This window comes from Equus caballus, chromosome 8, assembly GCF_041296265.1.
Source record: "Equus caballus isolate H_3958 breed thoroughbred chromosome 8, TB-T2T, whole genome shotgun sequence".
NCBI classification, from domain to species: Eukaryota; Metazoa; Chordata; class Mammalia; order Perissodactyla; family Equidae; genus Equus; species Equus caballus.
Genome location: NC_091691.1, coordinates 5975273 through 5996810, shown reverse-complemented (window position 1 = coordinate 5996810; position 21538 = coordinate 5975273). Strand labels below are relative to the sequence as shown.

At 47.0% G+C, this 21538-nt stretch overlaps 1 protein-coding gene and 1 pseudogene across 2 annotated transcripts in view; both read left to right on the top strand.

Moving 5' to 3' along the window:
- Window positions 1–21538, top strand: part of LOC100060608 (immunoglobulin lambda variable 1-40) — a 765973-nt gene that overhangs the window by 32294 nt on the left and 712141 nt on the right. The gene's annotated exons all lie outside the window — the stretch shown is intronic.
- LOC138925457 (immunoglobulin lambda variable 1-40-like) lies at window positions 6369–20819 on the top strand (annotated as a pseudogene).

Sequence of the window (21538 nt, the reverse complement as noted above, 5' to 3'; positions counted from 1 at the left end):
TGAGTATTACATCTGAAGAATTGCACACTCACTGAAACTTGAGCTGTGGAGTCCATTCCAATTTGTGTGTGATTCCTAGTGCCACCGAAAGAGTTTGCTTATTATCACCCAAGCAGAGGAAGGACTATTCTCCTCTGTCAGTTTTCCTACTAAATGATCATAATGAATCATTCTCCAGACTCGATTGTGTCACATTTGCCCCAAGTTGTCACAGTTACACATGATCTTGAATTCAAGTGCTACAGAGTCTCCATTTCTCTCTATTTATCCTAGAAATCTACCTAAATTCAAGAATGGTGCTTTCCTCAGAGGTAGGTGCTAACCAGACAGCTGGGAAACCACTCAGTGGGCTCAAGGGGACTTGGGCAAACTGATGTGTGACTTCTTTACCTGTGAGGCCCCCATTATCTTATGAGCTATTGGGTCTGGCTGCCTGACTACGTTCCTTGAAATTTGTGTCATCTGTTTTTCCTGTGCAGTCCTTGTCCAAGTGATGCAGGTTGGGCCTGATAGACAATGGAGAGCCAGATTGCATTCCCAAGGAGGAAGTGGGCTCCCAGGAACATCTGTCCAGAGGAAAGACAGCTTGTGGGCAGAATCCGCACAGGGCCACCTCAGGAGATGAAGCTCTGTGGTGGCTCCAGAATGTCATGGAATCTTTCCCTCCCAGTCTCTTATACAGGGTCCTTTGTGGGATTTTAGGGCAAGGAGCCCCTGGGGTCACACAGGACCTGCCTCCTCCTCAGTTCCACAGGAACAGGTGCTTTGACCCCAGACTCACCATCCTCTGTCTCAGTGTATTGGTCTCTTGGGCAGAAGGTCACCACTTACTGCTCTGGAAGCCTGTGTCATGTGGGTTGTTCTGGCTCCCAGACAGAGGCCCCATAAATGTGATGATTGACAGTAAATAGAATACAGCCTGAGTGGGAGGCGGATGCTCCCTCAGACCTGGGCTGTGGCCTCAGAGCTCACAAGGTGCTCTTCACCCCAGGTGGGTGGGCCAAGACCTTCTCTCTGCTCCCCTTCTTCCACCCACTGCTCCTTTCTTACTAACTGTTACCAGCACGAGTCACAGTTAGTGACTGGTCACTCATTGAGGAGATCTCTGCTGTCGCTTCTGCACCAGCACCAGAGTGTCTAAGGCCGTAACATTCATTTGGGCCGTTAAGAATGTCTACTGTTCACTCTCATCAATGCCAAGTCCTGGCCACTGTTATCACCTTTTTTGTTGCAGTTTTAATCCTTACCGAACAAGGTTGAATCATAATAGAGATAAAGGTCACTTTGGCTGTTCCTCATCTTTGCAGAAACACCTCCTTTCACCACTCCATCAACTAAGATGTTTATGGAAATTTTCATGTGTCTAAACACAAAAAATAAAAAAGAAATAAATTGGAACCATTTCATCTCTGAAAGCTTGCTTGATGTTTCCTGTGAAACTCTCTGTGTCTCATATCATTCTGGGGAGTATTTCTATAATAGCAATCTTTATAATTTCTAAAGAAATTGGTACATTTACTTACTCTGTCTCTAATGGATCAAATTTGTGTCTTCCTGGGAAAGGATGCATTTTATGTATTTTTAAATAAAAGATATATTTTAGAATTTTTTATCATTTCTCATTTTTTCCACATGATACCAGCAGGGGTCACTGTGGGACTGCCCTGTGGCCCTTACAAGCTTACTCATGAGAACTAGGGGCTGGTGTGATGTCAGGGAGAAGGGGAGGAAAATGCGGAGCTTGCTCCGGGAATTTGGACGAAGTAGGTCTTGTGAATGTGACTTTCCTACAGCTGATCCCACTCAGACCTCATGGGAAGCCCTGTGGGTGGGTGTTCCTGAGCCTACAGGTACAGGTTTGGGTTGTTCTCTCTTCATATATTTCTGTGGCCCTTTCCAACTAGACAAGGTATAGGAGAGGTTCAGTTGAATATGAGGGACCAGAAACTCCTCAATATGTGCATGAAGTAATTCCAGCCTGTGAAGCTCTTTAGAAGGACCCAAATGATCTCTTGTAATGAGAAACACTGTAGGTTGTCATGGAAACCCAAATACCAAGGAGCCCCAGGCAGAGCCCCTAAGTTTGTGACCTAGAACAGCAGTGATGGGCCTTCAGGGGGTCCAGATCAATCTCCAGATCTGGGTCTGTCAACCTTACCTCCTCAACCAGCCTGACGATGAGGCTGATTGTCATTGTCAAACAGCTGCATACAACCTCCATGCCACCCCCGGCACATGGGGAGTGAGATAAGGATCTGCCTTCCACTCCCCAGTCTGAACTAACTCTCCTCTGTCCCTGCCTGTGGCCAACACCAGCCCAGGTTTTGGCTTCTGCTGTCACTTGTGCAACTAAAACCAGAGAGAATGATGCTTTTGAGTCACTCTACATTTATCAATGCAATGAAAACAACCCAGTTAACTACGGGTTTTCCAAAGCAAGAAAATCACTTTGTCACCAGAACTTACAATCACACCTCCCTGTCTCATGCTGGGTAGGATGAAGTGGAGAAGAGATGTCCAGCAAGTGTGACCCCAGACACCCAGGTCCTCATCTGCACAATCCCCTACATGTCCCATGAGCCTGGCCCTTGCTTTGCTGGTCATTCCCTGAGCTCTGAAACCTTCACAAAGCAGAGCTTCTCTTCTTCTCTTCAGATCGCATCCTCGAGGAACTCTTGGATTCCAGGTGCAGGAGAGGGCTCTTCCCGTTAAGGACCTGGCTCTCAGGCCCATCACTGCCTCACTTTCCCCAGTTTAATCCAGCAAATCTTAATTGTTTTGCAGTTATAGTTATTTTTTGTTTATTTTTGGGGGGGCAGGAGGATATTTGAAAGTGGCTTAGTTCTTTGGACCTAGTCTATGACACAACCCTCATTATCACAGAGAACCCTGATATTACAGGGAAATTTCCAGAAAGCCCTGTTCTTTCTTCAATGTCAGCATATGGAGTAGATACCCAACAAACCTGATCAGGGACCAGTGTGGGTTGGGTGACAGATCCTGATGCCACTAAGTCAAGGAAGGAGGATGAATCTCAGAAAAAGACAGATGTTCATAGTAATGTTTTACTCACCAATCTTCAGACTGAAAACAATGATAAAACTAAACTAAAATAGTAAAAACAACCATAAATATATCATAAGATTCAGAAGACAAAATAATAAATCTCCAGAATAACAATAAAGGGCAAATAAGCCCAGAGCGGTCAGCAGGAGGGAGGACACATTTTCCCTGATGGCGTTGTATTCTAGTGGCCAAGAGAGACATCTACCAGCAGTACTTGTGCAGTGGGGGTGAGGGGTCTAACAGGAGTCCCTCACAACAACAGCAGCAATAGTAGCAGTGACAAGAACAACATAATCAGCCTGCCAGGGTATCCTATATGGATTTTTGGTCCTCATGAAACAACAGATTCATTGTAGGATTTCAGGTCTTGATCTTGGTTTAACATGGTCCTCCACTAATAGAGACCCCAGGCACATGGCAGAAGCAAAGTTATATGTCAGTTAATCCTGAAATATCGAGGAAGATAAGGACTGTACAATACATCCTGTATGTAGCTGCCTGGAAGTCTTTAGTTATCTGGAGACAATTAACGTCTCACCCTCTATCTCCATGAAGAGACCTACTCATTGAATGACTCTGGATAGTGACATCACAGAGATCCATGTGCAACATCAGGATACCCTCCAGGAGTGCTTGGTGGAGTCAGAGGGTCTTGTGGCTCCTGGATCTGAGATCAACAGGGGTGCTGTTGGATGGGTCCTGAGAGGGCAGTGTTCTGGACAAGGCAGGCACAGAGAATGCTCTACAGGCTCTTTCATACTGGGGCAAACAGTGTCCTCACTGAAGTGTGGCTCTTCTGTACCCTTGTTCATTTGTATGGTCAAAAACAAGATTCTCTTACACACTACAGAGAACATGGTCTATACCATAAAGCCACATCCTCCCAATTTGTGCTCCCAAAGTCTGCCCTTCACAGAAATACATTATCTGATTGTCTCACATTTATCAGATATTTCTCAAGTTCAGGTTGGGCTGCCATGGGGAGAGTCAATGCTGGGTCGGGGAAAAACAAGGGAGACACACAGAGTGCAGCGGGGTCTGACTCATGATAGCCCACTATTCAGGGGTCGATCCATCCACACTATTCACTGAACAGCAATTGTATCCTGGGCTTGGGTGGGAGATAGGAGCCATTAGAGGATTTGACAAAGAAGATCAGGAATCTGATTAATTTATGAAGTCCAGCTGTTCATAGAAGATGAATGAAGAGGTGGTGAGAGTGACAACAGTGGCCTGTTGGGCTTTGTGGATTTGGTACAAAGATCACACTACAGTCCTGGATGCAGGATGGAGCAGTTGAGGTGGAGAAGGTTGGTCAGACACCGCATGTTTTTTGGAGGTGAGGAAGGGGACGTAGGCAAGAGGTTTGGAGGCTGGTCCTTGGAGACTGGTTGGAATGTGAGTTAGCTGCACCTCCTGGATGAAGGTCTATGGACACAGGTGTGGGGTTGAGGTCCTAAGCTCATCCTTGTGATGGAAATATAAACAGCAGCCTTCCTGCCTTGTTCAGTGGTGACAGGAATGTTGTAATTTTCAAGTGTGTGATCTCAATGGACTTCACTCCTTCTCTGAGATTTATTGGAGTTGTCCATTCTCCATGATCTCGCATGTACCCAGGCTGATACAACACATGGGTCAAAAATGCCCCTGGAGTCGCAGCCATCACATCCACACAATAAACCCTCCTGAATGAGAGACATTGCCCTCCCTCATCCATTGAACAGGAATCTCAGACTTCACGAGGACGGGACCAGATGACTCACCCTATCTCCCCTGACTCCATCATGGTGAGCAGGGAGGGGATTGTCTGATTGGTTTGGAAAATGAAAGCCCTGTCCCTGGAGCTGGAGCTGGGGTGAATCACATGCTCACCACATGACTGGGAGATTAGGGGTCTGAGAGGAGAGGAAAGGGCAGAGGTTGCCTTCAGTTGTCCCAGCATGTGCGTCACTCTGCTCTCCATCCTCGTCATTCGTTCATGTTGGGTCTTCTACTGGGCACACTGGGAGCTGGGTAGGGGATACAGGCCAGTGGCACCTGTCTCATAACACTCTGCTTCTGGTGACCTGATCTTTCTAATGTTCTGCAAAGGATCAGTCTCAGGTGAAATGACACCCACTCTAATCAGTGAGGCCCCAGGCTGAAATTCAATAGTCTCCAGAGAGAGAGAGAAAGGAGCAAAACTCCCTCATGAGGACATCCTCTTCCCAGAGGGAGTGAGAAGGGCGATTACATCTCAAGAACCCACACTAGTGGCCATTGCCTGCCATCACCTGTCTCCTCCCCTGCAACTGCCTCCTCTCTCAGGTGAGGACCAGTCCCGGAGGCCCGGCTCATGGATGTCTAGACACACACTCCAGTCCAGATCCCTTCTGTCCCATTCCCCAATAGAGTGATTGCTCAGGTCACTGAGGGCTCATTGCTGAGATTCTCCCCCTCACAGGGCCCAGGTCTCAGGAGCTCTGTCCCAGTTACCTTCCTCTTCTGTGTCCTGGAGCTGGGATCAGAGTTAGCCTGACTCACAAAACTAAACACCTGACTCCCATACAAGTAGAGAATGAGCCATGTAAAATGTTTTGTTCAACTCATACATTAGTGAGGAGAGCAGTGAACGGTAACGATTGGGCAAAGACAAGAGTGTAGCAAAAATCAAAGTACTTACATTCCACCAGGAATAGAACCTTTGAAGCAAAGTTTTGGAGTGTTGGAGACACGCTGCTTAATCTCTAAAAATGAAGAGATCACATAAGAGGACAAGAATCTGTCTCTTGCACAGAAGGGGACCTACCTCCATGGGGCTGGTCACTGCTCTGCACTTGATCCTGATCTAAGAGGAGTTTGATAAGAGACACCCCCTCAGTCCTGACCACTGAACAGCAAAGGAGTTGTGGCCAGACTCAGTCCAAGGAGTCTGTGTAGAGACTGCCCAGAGGTGATGTGGAGGCTACACAAGGGGCCACCTGGTCTGACTCTAAGGCAGGTGGACAGTGTACAGAGCAGTGCAGATGCAGGAAAGGTTTCTGATGGGCTTTTGTCACCCTGTGACACAAGTGAGGGCTGGGACTGGACACTAGGGGGCTCTCAGTGCTCATTCCTGACATTTCTGGCGTTGATCACAGCTCTGACCAGCCACCTGGCACTGCCTGGTGCCCTCTGCTCAGGGCTCATCCCTGTGAACGCCCCACCCCCTGATCACCCTTAGGCAGTGGGACCTGACCCGAGTCCCAGTGAGGGATCAGAAGGCTGGGAGGGTCTGATTTGCACGTGTGGGCCCGCCCTCTCTCAGAGCATGAAGAAGGGGTGGGAGAGACTTGGGGGAAGCTCTGCTTCAGCTGTGGGGCCACAGAAGGCAGGACTCGGTGAAGATCTCCACCATGGCCTGGTCCCCTCTCCTCCTCACCCTCATCGCTCTCTGCACAGGTGACTACATATGGGGACAAGGGAAGGGACACTGGGAAGACGCCTGGGACCCTGCTTTCTCTTGTCTTCTGACTCCAGAATCACCATCTCTGTATCTCTCTCACTTCCAGGATCCTGGGCCCAGTCTCTGACTCAGCCCGCCTCAGTGTCTGGGACCGTGGGCCAGACAGTCACCATCTCCTGCTCTGGAAGCAGCTCCAACATCCGGGTGGTTATGGTGCGAGCTGGCTCCAACAGATCCCAGGAACAGCCCCCAAAACGCTCATCTATGCTACTAACACACGTCTCTCAGGGGTCCCAGATCGATTCTCTGGCTCCAAGTCTGGCAACACAGCCACCCTGACCATCTCTGGGGTCCAGGCTGAGGACGAGGCTGATTATTACTGCTCAGAAGGAGACAGCAGCCTGAGTAGTGACACAGTGCTGCAGGCTTGTGGGGAAGTGAGACAAAAACCTGCTCTCCCACCATCCATGGGGCTTCTCTGTGCAGCCCCGACTCCTCGGCCACGTCAGCTGCTTCCTTTGTTTGTTTGGCCAAAAGCAGTTCTGATACTCGATCCAGGGAAATTTGTCTTGAAGATGTGTCCTCATCCTCTCAATATCTGTCCCCACTGCTTGCCCTTGGTTTCAATCCATTGTCTGTTTTTCTCTAATCGAGCAGACATTCCTGGATGCTGGCGCAGGCTGCCCAGGGGACAGAGTCCACCAGGGGTGTGTGTGTCTGCCAGGGCTGCCATAACATAACACCACAGACGGGGTGGGTTAACCAACAGAAATGTCTTCTCTCACAGTTCTGCAGGCTGGAAGTCCAAGTTCAAAGTGCTGGCAGGTTTGGTTTCTCCTTGGCTCGCAGATGGCTGCCTTCTTGCTGTGTCCTCACAGGAACTTTTCTCTGCGCACTCACCCCTGGTTTCTCTTCCTCTTTTTATAAAGACGCCAGCCCTACTTGTTTGGGCACCACCCTTATGACTTCATTAACCTTAGTTACCTCCTTCAATGCCTTATCTCCAAAGACAGTCACAACAGGGTTAGGGTCTCCACATAGGATTGTAACGGATACAGTTCAGTCCATATCATGGAATGAGAGCAGAACCAGGGACACAGAGTCCAGCTGTGTTTGACTCAGGTTAGTTGATTCTCCAGATTATGTGAATCCACACCATTTACTGAACACCTACTATGGGTTAGACTTTGTTGTAGGGGCTCAGGACAGACAGTGGACAAGATAAGAAGGGTTCCCATGCTCAGGGTGGTGACACTGTCTGGGGGGAGAGAGAGTGCAAACAAGCAAAATATACTGTACAGAAAAGATGTCCTGGCAGGGTAAGGAGGGATGAGCTTGGTGGGGTGAAGACGGGAGCATTAGAGGGGTTGTCAGAAAATCTCACAAACAGAATCTGATTTAAGTATATGAGGCCCATGTGCTGCATAGAATATGAAGGAGGAGGAGGTTTGAATGCAGGTAGGGACTAGGTAGGAACTGTGGATGATACAAATGGCAGACTAAGGGTCTGGTTAATGTGTGGAGCAGGTGGGAGAGAAAAGAAAATTAAGATTACCTATGTCTTGGAGGAATGAGGTATTGAAGAACGGGTTTGGGAAAAAGAAGAACTGAGGCTGGGCTCTTGGGAACAGTGTGGGTGGTGGGTGAGTCAATCAATTGAGACAACATGATGGCTCCATCTAGTTGAGGCAGGATTATTTGAAGTTCACATTTTAAAGAGAGAGGATCAGCTCTGTCAAATGGGACTACTCATTAGGAATGCACATCTCTAGCTTACTCTCGTCTTACATTTGATCAAAACTTCACCTGTGCCTGTTCAATTTCAGGGTGTTGTTAGTGGAACACAACATGAAGGAAGAACTCAGTCCCCTTGTTCTCAATGCTGCCCCCATAGTAGAAACTTCCCACTTTATAAAAGCACAAACATGACATTTTCTATCAGATTACTTAATCTGAACCTCATTAGTGGAATTCTGTAATGGGTTTGTGTTTAAATGCTTCCAGAGGGTTATTTTATGTATAAAGGATTGGTTACACCTACTTGGTTTCTTTTCTCATTTTCTTGAGGAAGAAAATCAGCCAACAACACAGGAAGGCTGAAGAGGCTGAGACTTGGCTGCAGATGGGACCTCAGGCCTCAGAGCAGGGGGTCTGCTCTCCCACTGGGCAGGGTCAAAGCAGATGGGTCCACACATCCTGATCCCAGACATCCCTTGTGGGGGCTGGAAGGCTGTGCTGGGAAGCAGGTGTTAGGATGGGGTCATGTCCCAGGCGAGCAGAGTCTAGTAGGAGAAATCAAGAAAACTCTCCTAGAAACCAAAGTGTGAGGGACGCACGTAAAGGAAGACAACCCCTCAGTGCAGAGATTAGAAGGTCTTGGGCAATGTTTTACCCTAGAATAAGGAGAAAATAGTGGATGGATGGGTGAGGCTTTCTCCTGGGCACTGGACCGTTTCCTTGTTGGGCAGCGTTGGCCCTGGGCCAGATCTGATAAGGGCTGTACTGTGACAGAAGTCTGCTTCAGGGTCCATAGCTGGTGCTAGTCTGAAGGCCTGCTTCTTGGGGCTTGGATTGGCACGTCCCCAACCCCTTTCCTGCCCACAGACCACTCTGCACAGTTCTGGAGCCAGGGCACAGGGCGGCCTCAAGATTCCCAGTCAGACTGAGGTCAGCAGGCCTGCCTCCAAGGGCACTGATGGGCGTGTGTCTTTTCCAGTTCCTGGATGGGCAGGATTGCTCCTGGACTGTGGCTAAGAGGGGCAGGAACTGGATCACTGGCTGCTTCAGGGTTCACAGCCAGGGTCACCGTTGTCAGGGCTGCTAACTGAGGCATGGGCAGGAGTGACTCCTGCTGGGTCTCTGGCCAAGGCATGCAGGTGGCAAGAAAAAGGCAAAAAAGAAAATAAATTAATTAAAAATTAAAAAAAGATCTGCTGTGTCCCCAGGGAGATAGTGCTGTTCTGGGCCTGTGGCCAGGACCCCCAAGCATGGGCCTGCCTTCTCAAATACCACTCCTCAGCCTTGGGTCCCGCCGTGATTTCACAGTCTCCTACCTGGATCCAGAAGCTCTCACAAAGGCACTTTTGTCCGTGGATGGCCACCAAATCATGGTTGCTGAGTGAGGACACAAGTGGAGGACCTCCTATTCCATCATCTTTCTGATGTCACTTGCCTATTAAGCAATATTTAAAAATTTTAGGTCATTTGTTTATTATTTTGTTCTCTTGTGGTTAGTGATTTTTGTGTTCAACCTAAGAAGACTTTGTCTATTCCAAGGACATGAAGATGTTACTATGTTTTTTCTTAGAACTTTCATGATTTTAGCTTTTATATTTATCACCGTGATTCAAATTAAATTGAGTTTTACATACGGGATGAGGCAGTGGTCAGTGCTCATTATTTCCATACCACAGCTTGTGATCCATTGATGAAAAAAGAGCGACTATTTCAACAGAAAAGAATTTGATGAAATTTCAAAACTTATTTGTGATTTTGAAACAATCTGTCAGGAAACTGGAATCAAAGGGAAGTCCCATTCTTTGAAGTAAGACGGGAAAATAGATAAATCAACAAAAGTAATAATTCTAAGTGGCTTTATATTAGAGGTTCTCCATTTGAAACTGGGATGAAAGAAACATCACATGTCAAAGAAGCGATGTCTTAGAATCGTTGTGAGAGCAGCGTCCTTGGTCCTGCAGAGGACGTTCTAGATTGCGAGCTGCCCCACACGCAGGAAAGCCCTTGTCTGTCACAGTTTTCAAACTAAATCATCCTGAGGAATAGTCCTCCAGGCTCTCTAATGTGTCACATTTTTACAGATCGTCATAGTAAAGATGTTCTTGAATTCAAATGCTACAAAATCTCTACTTACAACAATTTGTCCTGATGTCTGACTCAGTCCAAGGATAATAATTCCCAAACCAAATTGGAAACATGAAATGTTTAAACAAAAAGTAATAACGCAATATACATCTACTTCTTTGGGGAATGTAAACAGAGTCAACTCATTAGGAATAAAAATGATGATAAGAATTATAATTGTGTCCTTTGTTCAGTATTTCTATCCTTTATTCTATTGAAGAGAATATGCATACTGGGGGTTAGATTTAACTTTGTAGATTTCCTAGCAAATTATTATAATAAAACAAGTATTCGCTCATCTCGGCATGGTCAGCACCTCCAGCAGGTGCTGTCTGATCCTGGTCCTGAAGGAAGGGGACAGCGGTGGGACAGGAGGACCAGAAATGCTCAAAGAGAAGGGGGCACCATGGTTCAGGGTTAAGTATCCGCTTAGCAAAGGAGCCCCGCTTGTGCTTTTGTACAGGCTCCAGGGAAGAGGGGGCAGGAGGGGGGAAAAATGATGGCCACACACACAGCCATTGAATGTGACACTCAATATCTTTACATAATGTTGATGGTGAGAGAAACTATGGGAACATTTTAAGCAGGGAGGTGCTTTTCTCAGATACATGTGCTTGAAATATTGCTCTAACTACAGAGTAAAGAATGGAATATAGTGTGTGAACTATGGGACGAGGCCACACTGAGGGACTCTGTAAGGCCGGGGGAGCAGGGCTGGGCTCCTGCATGTGGCTCCTGGAATGACACAGAGCTGTGTGCAGCTGAGGGGAGGCTGTGGACAGAGCACAGAGAATCCCGGTGTCCATGTCCTGAGGAGGTGAGGGGGCCTCAGCCAGCAGAAGCGGGCTCCAGATCCCCAGAGCAATCCTGTGAGACTGTGCACTGCGTGTTTCTCCTGCTAGGAGCTAAGCTCCCTGTGAATAGGAACTTTCCGCCATTTTGTCACTGCTGTATTTACAGAGCCCAGAAAATTGTGGCTCAAAGGACAAACTCAGCACGTGTTTGTTGAAAGAATATTTGAATTCTCCTGAATTGCACACCTTGGTGAAGAGCAGATCTGAGGCAAAGACAATGATTCTCCTTCCTGGGCACTCTGAGTCTGGAGTTCCGAGTTCAATCAAGAGGAGACGTTAAGTGATAATGGTGATCTCATTGTCTATAGAACAGAAGAGAAACTCGCCCTTGACCCTGGGGAAGGTGAGCAGGGAGATGGACTGGGTTCCACGGATTCATGCAGAGAAAGAGGAGAAGGATGTGCTGGGCCAGCAGGGACTGAGGAAAGAAACCACGGGGAGCAGGTGGATGGGGGAACAATTGTGAGCACAAGAGACAAGCGCCATGAGCAAATAAACTGCAGAGTGTGGGTGAGCTGGATGGATGTCAAATAATATTTCACTGAGGAACATCTAAGATAGACATTTGTCAACAAGGTGTTAGCAAGATAAATCCTATTCTAATATTCAACTTTTTAACCCCAAATGCTATGAAGCACCCCAGTGGGAAAACTTGTGAAGAAGGAATGATGGGGTTGGTAAGCTCTGTGTCCATACAAGACACGATTCTGAACAGGGAGAGATGGATGACAGAAGCCAACAAACAAGACTTTCTCTGCCGGGTTGGACTTTACTCTAATACAAGATGGCGTGATGGGAGCTGCACAGCTGAAATATTAGGATTCACTGTTCTTCCTTGATTTCTCATTAGTAGAACAAATATGTTACCTAAAAAATTGGAGTTTAAGACACAAATAATGTTATGTGAGATTATTTGGAATTCATTGCTTTAATGCACAAGCAATGGAACACTAGACATGTAAGCACTCTCTCAACCACATAAAAATGAAGGGATATGGGGGTGGCCTCGTGAGGCAGCAGTTAACTGTGCACATTTTACTTTGGCCACCCCAATTCGCCGGTTCACATCCAGGGTGCGGACATGGCACTGCTTGGCAAGCTGTGCTGTGGCAGGTATCCCACATATAAAGTAAAGGATGATGGGCACAGATGTTAGCTCAGGGCCAGTCTTCCTCAGCAAAAAGAGGAGGATTGGCAGCCAGAAATTAGCTCAGGGCTAATCTTCCTCAGAACAAAAAAAAAGAAAAGAAAAAACAAGGAATACAACGTTTGCAACATCTTCTCTGAGGGTAGAAAAACATTCAATTCACATTTCTGTATATTTCTGCACCTTCCATGTGCACTGCCTTCTGAGAGTGAGATATAAGAGCCGTCACTTCCAGTGTATGTGAATGCCATTATCAAATGATCAGACCATGGATGTGTGAATTGAGGCAGCAACCTGGTGAACTACAGAAACCAGCTTGGCTCTCAGGGCTTTGGGCCATTGTGTGGGGTGTGCCCTTTGATCAGCAGGGGGCGCTGCAGGACTGCGGTGTGGTCCATACACAGCTGCTTTGTGATGACCATTCACTCAGAGGAGCCTGGGCCTGGGGGTTGGGCCCTGTGCTCCCTGATGGGGACTCAGCAGCTGTGTCCTCTCTGGCCTGGCAGAGTCCCCTAAGCAGGGACCTTTGTGTTGTCTCAGCAGGTGCTTCCTCCCAGGGCTCTCCCAAGGGGTGAAGCCGACCTCCATCCTCCTCTGTGTGTGGTGTGAGCTGAGCTCCAGCACCAGGGCTCAGGGAGGGGCTGGGCAGTCACTGGATGGAAACCATTTGCATGGACAGCCCCTCCTGTTGCTTCTTCCTGGTCTTTTGGAAATGCCCACTCCCCCAGCCCTTTAGCTAAGAAGCTGGCTGTAGGACCAGATTGTGCCTGTGTGGGAGAAAGTGTATATTACCATATTATAAGTGTGTCTGTCTGTTTCTATTTTTATGTGATTTTTATTAGGGATTTGTTTTAAATTTGGTCAAAGGCTCTTTCAGGATCTGTTGAGATAATACGGTCTTATCTGTCAATCTATTATTTTGTTGTTCTTGTTGGTAATGCTACCGAGTCGATTGCAACTCTTAGAGGCCCTGTGCACTGCAAAGTGAAACCCTGCCCAGTCTTTCTGTGCCATCCTCTCATCTCCTGGCGCTATATCAGACAATGCTCTGCTGCTATTCATAAGGTTTTCGTGCCCCTTTTTTGGAAACGGATGACCAGGTCATTTTTCCTTTTCTGTCTTGATCTACAAGCTCCACTGAAACCTGTTCACAGTGGGTGATCCTGCTGGTATTTGAAATACCAGTGACATAGTTTTAGTACCACAGCACACACAGCCACCACAGTATGACAACTGACAGATGGGTGGCGTAGATCCTTGACCTGGAAATGAACTCAGGCTCCTCATATGCTCTGAGGCCCCGCCCTTTGAGGCAGAGAGAAAGTGAGAGGGTGGAGATGGTAACACCACCATGAGGAGGGAGGCTCCACGGCCCCATTCTTCTATCCAGTGGTCCATTGTCACCTGCCACTTGAAGCCTCTCCCACGGTGTGTCCATCTCTGCAGTGTGACACCTCTGAGTCTGTGCTCCCTCTCTCCCTCTGGGCCTAGAGTAATGAGAGGAGGGGCTCAGCTAAAAATACATCAATGAACAGTGAGACTCAGAGACCCCACTGCTCCCTGTGGGACTCCTCTTATTCAAAGACCATTAACGACATAGCCTCATTTATTGATTTTACCATACAGACCGAATTAATACATCATTTAGCACTGAAATGGGAGCGCTACTTTGGAGCCTTATAAATGCAATTCCCCAGGCATAACTCCTGAATCAGAAATGTGCATGATCTCTAACAACCTGTATTTCAATGAGCTCTCCAGGAGATTTTTGAACACTCAAGTTTGAGAAGCCACTCTACTTCTATTATTATGAAAGGACTCCTGGGGATTTCTTTCTAAAATTCATCCAGAGTAACATTTCATGACTCAGCTCTCCCAAAATATCATTCAAAAATCCAGAAACACTTAGGAATCGATTTAAAATCTCAAGCCATCACTGAAAACTGTGACTTGGTTTCACTCTATAGTCAGAAGCTGGGAGGGGTCCCTCAAACATAAGTTCTCTAAGGATACATTTCATGGCTCAGACGATTTTTAAGCTATTAGAAAGCATCCCGTGTAGGACTGGCTTCCAGAAACACTCCTAGCACCCCTGAGCCGACTCACCCAGTGCCAGGATGCGAGTAAAGGGCTAGAGGTGGCATCACTACAGGACCTTTCTCTGAGGCATCCAGCATGAGCTGTGAGGTGGAGGAGGAACGAAGTGTGCCATGTCGGCGAGGGGGCAATTTCTCTGTAAGTTTCTTGCATTTGCTAATATAATTTTTATTTTTCTTGTTTCCTTGTTTAAAGAAACAATACATTATATTAAAAATATGGGTGCTGGCTGGAAGTCATGCCATCTCAGGGCAAAATCCAATTGAGAAGGAATGAAGTCTGTTGATGGAGACTCAGGAAGAGGTCACTGAGTCCCAGTCACCCACCTGGCTCTGAAACTGAAAGGATCCCTCGGCTGGCACTCTAGAGGCCTTGCTCCTGTGGCAGAGAGAAGACATTATGTGGAAGCCATTGCTTCCCAACCAAGGGCACAAGAGGCCAGCTGTGGCGCAATACCTGCTGGGAGATACTGAACTGAGGGAAGTTTCCTGCCCAATGGATACTGACTAGTCAGCAGGCCTCTTGGCTGCACAGATGGATCACATGGTTTCACCAGGCCATTCGCTCCCAGGTGTGCACCAAGAGACCACAGGATATAAGGAAGTAATGGATTACCTGCTGGTGCCACATTCGGGAAGAGATTTGTACAATACTTGAATTTGGATATGAATACTTTTTAATATTATACTTCCCAATATTTTGACTTTTATCAAAATATCTGAATTAACTTATTTTTTTTTTTTAAGATTGGCACCTGGGCTAACAACTGTTGCCAATCTTTTTTTTTTTTTCTGCTGTATCTCCCCAACCCCGCCCCATACACAGTTGTATATCTTCGTTGCACGTCCTTCTAGTTGTGGACGAAACCTCAACGTGGCATGACCAGTGGTGCCATGTCCGTGTCCAGGATCCGAACCCTGGGCCGCTGCAGCAGAGCACGCAAACTAAATCACTCAGCCATGGAGCTGGCCCCATGAATTAACTTTTTAAGCACCTAAAAAAAATACAGTTTATCTTGCTTCCACAATGATATTAAGATTAACTGTAAAATAACAACCTACTGAAAGCTCAGCCTGCACACGTCCTGTAAGTATTGTCCAATGAAATGAGGAGCCAGTTCTGCTCGACCCCTGTTGGTCATTACGTACATGTAAGTAGCTCATCCCTGTAGTTTCAGACCTTCTCACGGATACAAACCCACACCCAGATTACTCCGTACGTGAAGTTTCTCAAACATTTACATAAGAAGTAAGAAGAACTCCATACAAACTCTGAAGAAAACAGAGGAGGAAGGAATAATTTCCACACTATTTTATGAAGACAAGCTTGCCATTACATTATAACCAGAGAAAATCTTTAAAATGAAAGAAAATTAAAAACCAATATTTTTCATGAACACAGACACAAATATGTTATAAAGTATTTGCTAACTGAGTCAAATAATACAGCAAAAGTGGTTCACCAGAAATTCAAAGATGATTTAACATTTGAAAATCAGTCAATGGAATTCACCCTTTAAGAAAAATCTGAATATATATATATATATGATCATCTCAATAGATGCACACGTGAAAACATTGATTCACTCAGAATTCATTCATTATTTTAAACACAAAAGCGCTCAGCAAACTATGAATATTGTGGAATGGAATCTCCTCAACCTGATAAAGTGCTTCTATGAAAATTATACAGCTAATATCATGCTAAATGGTCACAGACTGAATCCTTTCCCCAAGATCAGAGACCAACACAGTTACATAATCAATGCGAAAACTCTTAGTTCCGAAGTACGAGTTTCTATTTCCTCTAAAACTTTTTGGAGCTTTAAAGGAAAGACTCAGGTAGGCAGAATGTTGCATTCTGGAAAAGATGACCATCTGAGTGTGGTCAAAACTTCTCCAGCAGGTGATGTGTGATGCTGGTCCTGAGGGAAGGAGGTCAAGGGTGGAGCTGGGGGACCACAAGGACTCAGAAGGGTACTCTATGGTCCAGGGTTAAATATCCTCTTTGCAAACAAGATCTGCTTACGCTTTTATATAGGCTACAGGGGGAGAGGTGAAGCAGGAAGCAGGAGAAGAAATGGTGGCCATACACACAGACACCTTGAAGGGGGCACTCAGTATTTTTCCTTAATCTTGACGGGGAGAGAATCTATGGCAGAGTTTTAAGCAGAGAGGTGGCTTTATCAGATGCATGTGTTTGGAATGTCCCTTTGAATAAAGTTTAAATAATGAAATATACTGTACAAAACAGTAGATAAGACCACACCGAGGAACTCTGCATGGCCAGGTGAGCAGGGATGGGCACCTGCACTCAGGCATCTGGCATGAGGCAGGGAGGTGTGAAGACGAAGGGAAGGCTGTGGACAGAGCACGGGAAGTTCAGTGTCCACGTCCTGTCTGAGTTAGAGGCTCTCAGCAGTCAGGAGCGGGCTCCAGATTCCCAGGGACTTAACCGTCTGGGGAAGGATCAGTCGAGGGAGGCTGTATCTTTATGGTTAGTGACTCTGGTCACTGTGTGTTTCCCCTGCTTGGATCTAAGCTCCATGGGAACAGATCTGTTTTCCGGTTTTGTATCTACAGAGCCCAGAATACTGCCTGACACATGCAAAACACTAAACACACATTTGTTGAATGAATATTTGAATTCTCCTGAATTGGAAACTCTGGAACAGGAGCAGAACTGAAGCAAAGTTAATGATTTTGGCTTTCATTTTGAGTTTGAGATTTTGAGTTGCTTCAAGAGGAGATTTGTGTAAGAACATTGATTATATTTGTATAGAATAGGAGAGAAACATGTACTTGAGTTTTGGGGGAGGTGATCAGTCAGACGGACTGGATTCCACGGGTTCAGAAAGTCGAAAAGGACATGATGAGCCTCCAGGTACTGAGCAAAGAACCCACAGGGAGCAGGTGGATGGTAGACCAAACCCTGAGCACAGGAGACAAGTTCCATCAGCAACTAGACTGCAGAGTGTGGGTGAGCCGGGCGAATGTCAGATAACGTTCCACTTAAGAACATGTAAGACAGCCACTGCCAACAAGATGCAAATTTAGAGCTCATGATCCAGCATAAGATCAATGAAATTCTAACATTACTCCTTTCAGTTGCAAATCCTACAAAGGATCCTAGCAGGAAAACTCATGAAGAATGAATTATAGGGATTGTAAGCTCTGTGTCCATAGAAGAGAGGATTCTGAACAGGGAGAAATGGATGAAGGATGCCAACAAATGAGGATCTAATGACTTATCTGCTGGTCTGACTTTATTCTAATACAATACGGCATGATGGGAGCTGCATAGCAGCAAATATTAGGAATCCCTGTGCTGCTTTGATTTGTCATCAGCACAGCAAATAAATTAGCTAAAAATGGGAGATTAAAACACACATAAATTTATGTGAGAGTAATTTGAACTTATTGCTTTAAAGCATCAGAGATAGAACCCTAAAATGTATGCAAATTTTAATTATATACAAATGAAGAGATACGATGTTTGCGGCATCTTCAGTAGGGGTGCTAACACCTTACCATGTCACTTTTGTTCATTTTCTTCACCTCCTATATATGCGGAGACCACCTGGGAACGCGATACTGGAAGAATCTTATACAGTGTATTGAAATCACCATATCAAGGTATGAGCCCATGGATGTGTGAACAGGGACAGTGACCTGCTGAGCTGCAGGATTCAGCTGGGCTCTCAGGGATTTGGGTCATTATGAGGTGTGTGCACTGAGACAAGCACTGGGCAGTGTGGGCCTGCCCTGTGGTCCCTACACAGAGGGTCTCTGAGAACCATCCACTCAAAGCAGCCTGGGCCCTTTGGGGGATGGGCTGTGTGCTCACTGATGCAGACTTGGCTGATTGGTCCTCTCTGGCCTGGCAGAGTCCCCTTAGCAGGGACCTTTATGTTGTCTCAGCAGGTGCTTTCTCCCAGGGCTCTCCCAAGGGATGAAGCCAGACTTCATCTCCCTCAGTGTGTGGTGTGAGCTGAGCTCCAGCACCAGGGCTCAGGAAGGGGCTGAGCAGTCATTGGATGGAAATTCATTTGCATGGACAGCCCCTCCTATGGCAGATGGTGGAGAAGAAAAGGTGGCCTGGGGCAATACAGCCTGACTGTGGGGACCAGGGGGCTAGGTGCACAATGGCCTGCACTCTTCTCTTGCTTGTGCTCCTCTCTCACTGCACACGTAGGGACAGGCCTTGGGGAGCACGTCTCAGTTTCTAACTTGTATCAGCCCCTCTGGCCCAGACCCTGAGAAACTTTGCCCTGGACTCTGCACCGTCACCCATGTTTATCTGTGTCTTCAGGTGCCTTCTCCCATTCTGTGCTGACTCAGCCATCCTCCCTCTCCACATCTCTGGGAACAACAGCCAGACTCACCTGCACCACGAGCAGTGGTTTCAGTGTTGGTGACTACTGGGTACACTGGTTCCAGCAGAAGCCAGGGAGCCCTGCTCAGTGTCTCCTGTACTACTAGTCAGACTCAGATATGCACCAGGGCTCTGAGGTCCCCAGTCACTTCTCTGGATCCAAAGATGCCTCGGCCAACACAGGGCTTCTGCTCATCTCTGGACTCCAGCCTGAGGACGAGGCTGACTATTACTGTGATATGTGGCTTGACAGCTCTAAGGCTCACCCAGTGCTCCACACCCATGAGGAAGTGAGATGTATGCCTCCATCCACTCTCCTGGCCTTGTGCCACCAGCAGGGCAGCGACTCTGACCAAGTCTGCTTCAGGGAGTAACTTCTGTTGTCATTGTTTTTCTGTCAGCACTTGAATTTCCCCAGGCAACCTGATGTGACAATATCACATAGTTTTGTTCAGTTCAGAATTAAGATGAATCCATTGCTAGTGTATTCTCACCCTGTTAACGTGTCCACCACAGTGAGCCCTTGCTCGGAGACAAACAGCTCTCGATGGAGAAACTGGATGAGCTCGAGAAAGGCTGAGTCAGGCTGGGCGCTCCTACGGGGTGGAGGGACCAGAGATGCTTCTGCTCTGAGGGCTCCAACCTGGGCTTTGAGGTACAATACCCGCATGAAACCATGAATTGTATTCTGTATTCCAGCAAAGACCCACCAAAATTGAATGTTAAAAATAATGCTGCTTACAATAGTATCATACAAGTGAAATACATAAGGATAAACCTGGCAGAATTTGAACTTATTGTGCACTGAAGACTATAAAACATTCTGAGAAATTAAATAATTAAATAAATGTACAGATATATCCAGTTCATGTGTCAAAACATTCAATGTGTTTCAGATACGATGCTTCCCAAATTGATCAATACCATCAATACAACGACTTGGGGTAAAATATTCTTATAACAGTGGGAAATTTCACACACACAAAAAATTGGAAACACTATGAAAATATGTAAATGTAATTTTAGCCCTGGGAGATTTTAGCCCGTCTCTGTTTCCCCTGCCCCACCTGAGTCTGAGGAAGGGTAGGTGCAGGAAGGAGATTAGAAGGTTGAGGATTCAAATCAAGGTGAGGTGGGGAGAGAAGCTTGATCAGGGACGAGGCACAGGCCGGAGGGGGGACGGTGATCTGAGGGCTGAGGGGCAGAGGGTGGGTGCAGCAGGCTTGGACAGGTGCCACTGGGTGATGAGGCTGTGTTGTCCCCTGTGATGTGCACCAGGATTTATGTGTTTGTGATTGTCACCTCACCCCAGGGAAGGCCACTGCACCCTGTTGGAGGAGAATCAGGACCATAAAGGCTCTATATTGAGGGGGGCAGCATGGGATTTCAGGGCCTCTGACTCTGACCGTATAAGAGTTAGACATGGAGCCTGCATCCATAGTTCCCGAGAAGACAATCTGAAGACGCTTCTCACGAAGCAGACACCCCCAAGAGCTGCATCACTCTGTCTCGGAAAGCCTGTGGGGGTGTCCCTGCAGCACATGGTGTGGTCTGCTGGTCCTGTGGTGTATATAGAGCGTGAAGTCATGTCCCTGGGGAGATCTTGTATTCTCTGACCTATGTGTCCTTGAGACTCAGACCTCTCTGGGCCTTTGTAGGACCCAGGGCACAGAATTCCTCAACCTCCAACTCATCAAAGATTGTCCCACAGAACAGGTCCCAGGAAGGGGCCAAAAACCCAAAGAGGATAATGCAGAAATGGAGCAGAGAGAGAGATGTGAGGCAGCTGTGCCTTAGCGCTGGGGCCTGAGGAATAGAGTTGTAGGTTGTCTACACAAATTCCTGGATTCCCCTCTTCCTCACTGTCCTTAAACTCCACACAGGTACAGGGTTCTGACTCTCATGCTCGTGAGGCCCCCTCCCCAGCTCTGCCCCACTCTCTCCACCATGTGCACTCTCCCTTGTGCTCACAGGTCTCTACAAGTCTACCCACTGACCCAGCCTCCTCCAGGGCGTGGGACTCCAGGACTAAAAGCTGATATCTACTGCCCTGGGAGAAGCAACAAGAGGGGCTAGAACAGTGTAATTTAGACAACCAGTAGTAGAGACGCTGCATCAAATCTCTGGACACGTTAAAACAACCACATACTCTTGGCATCTTGGTTCTCTTTCCCCCACGTCGCCAGTAGCAGAAGCTCTTGATCATAATTAAGTCTGAAGGTGAACATTATTGACCACTTCCTCCCAAAGGTCCCAGTCCTCTTTCAATGCCCCAGGCCGGGAGAATGAGAGTCAACCTCTCTGACACCAGAGCCAATCTCATCCCTCCAGCACTGTCAGGTTTAGACGGAATTTTATGTTGCCCTTTGTTTCTTAGTGTCTGGTCATTTGCTCAATTGAGGAAATGAAAAGTGAGTCAGTAGCTGGCCTCCCTGGAGCCTTCCCCTCCTTACACAGCACAGGAGCAGCAAGACTTTCTTGTCAGTTTATATTCGGATTTTCTCATTCCCATACTGGTGACTTTCTTCTTTTTGAAATTTCTCCCTCACTTACCAACATCTCTGCCAATCTCAAACATGTACAATGAATTCTCAAGGGAATTAGGCTGTAGAGAAAGTGAGCAGGGACCCCAAATCTCACCTCCCTCTATGTTTTATGTCTTGTGGATTCCTGCTTCCAGGCTGTGCTGACACGTCCCCCCATGGTGCTGTTCTG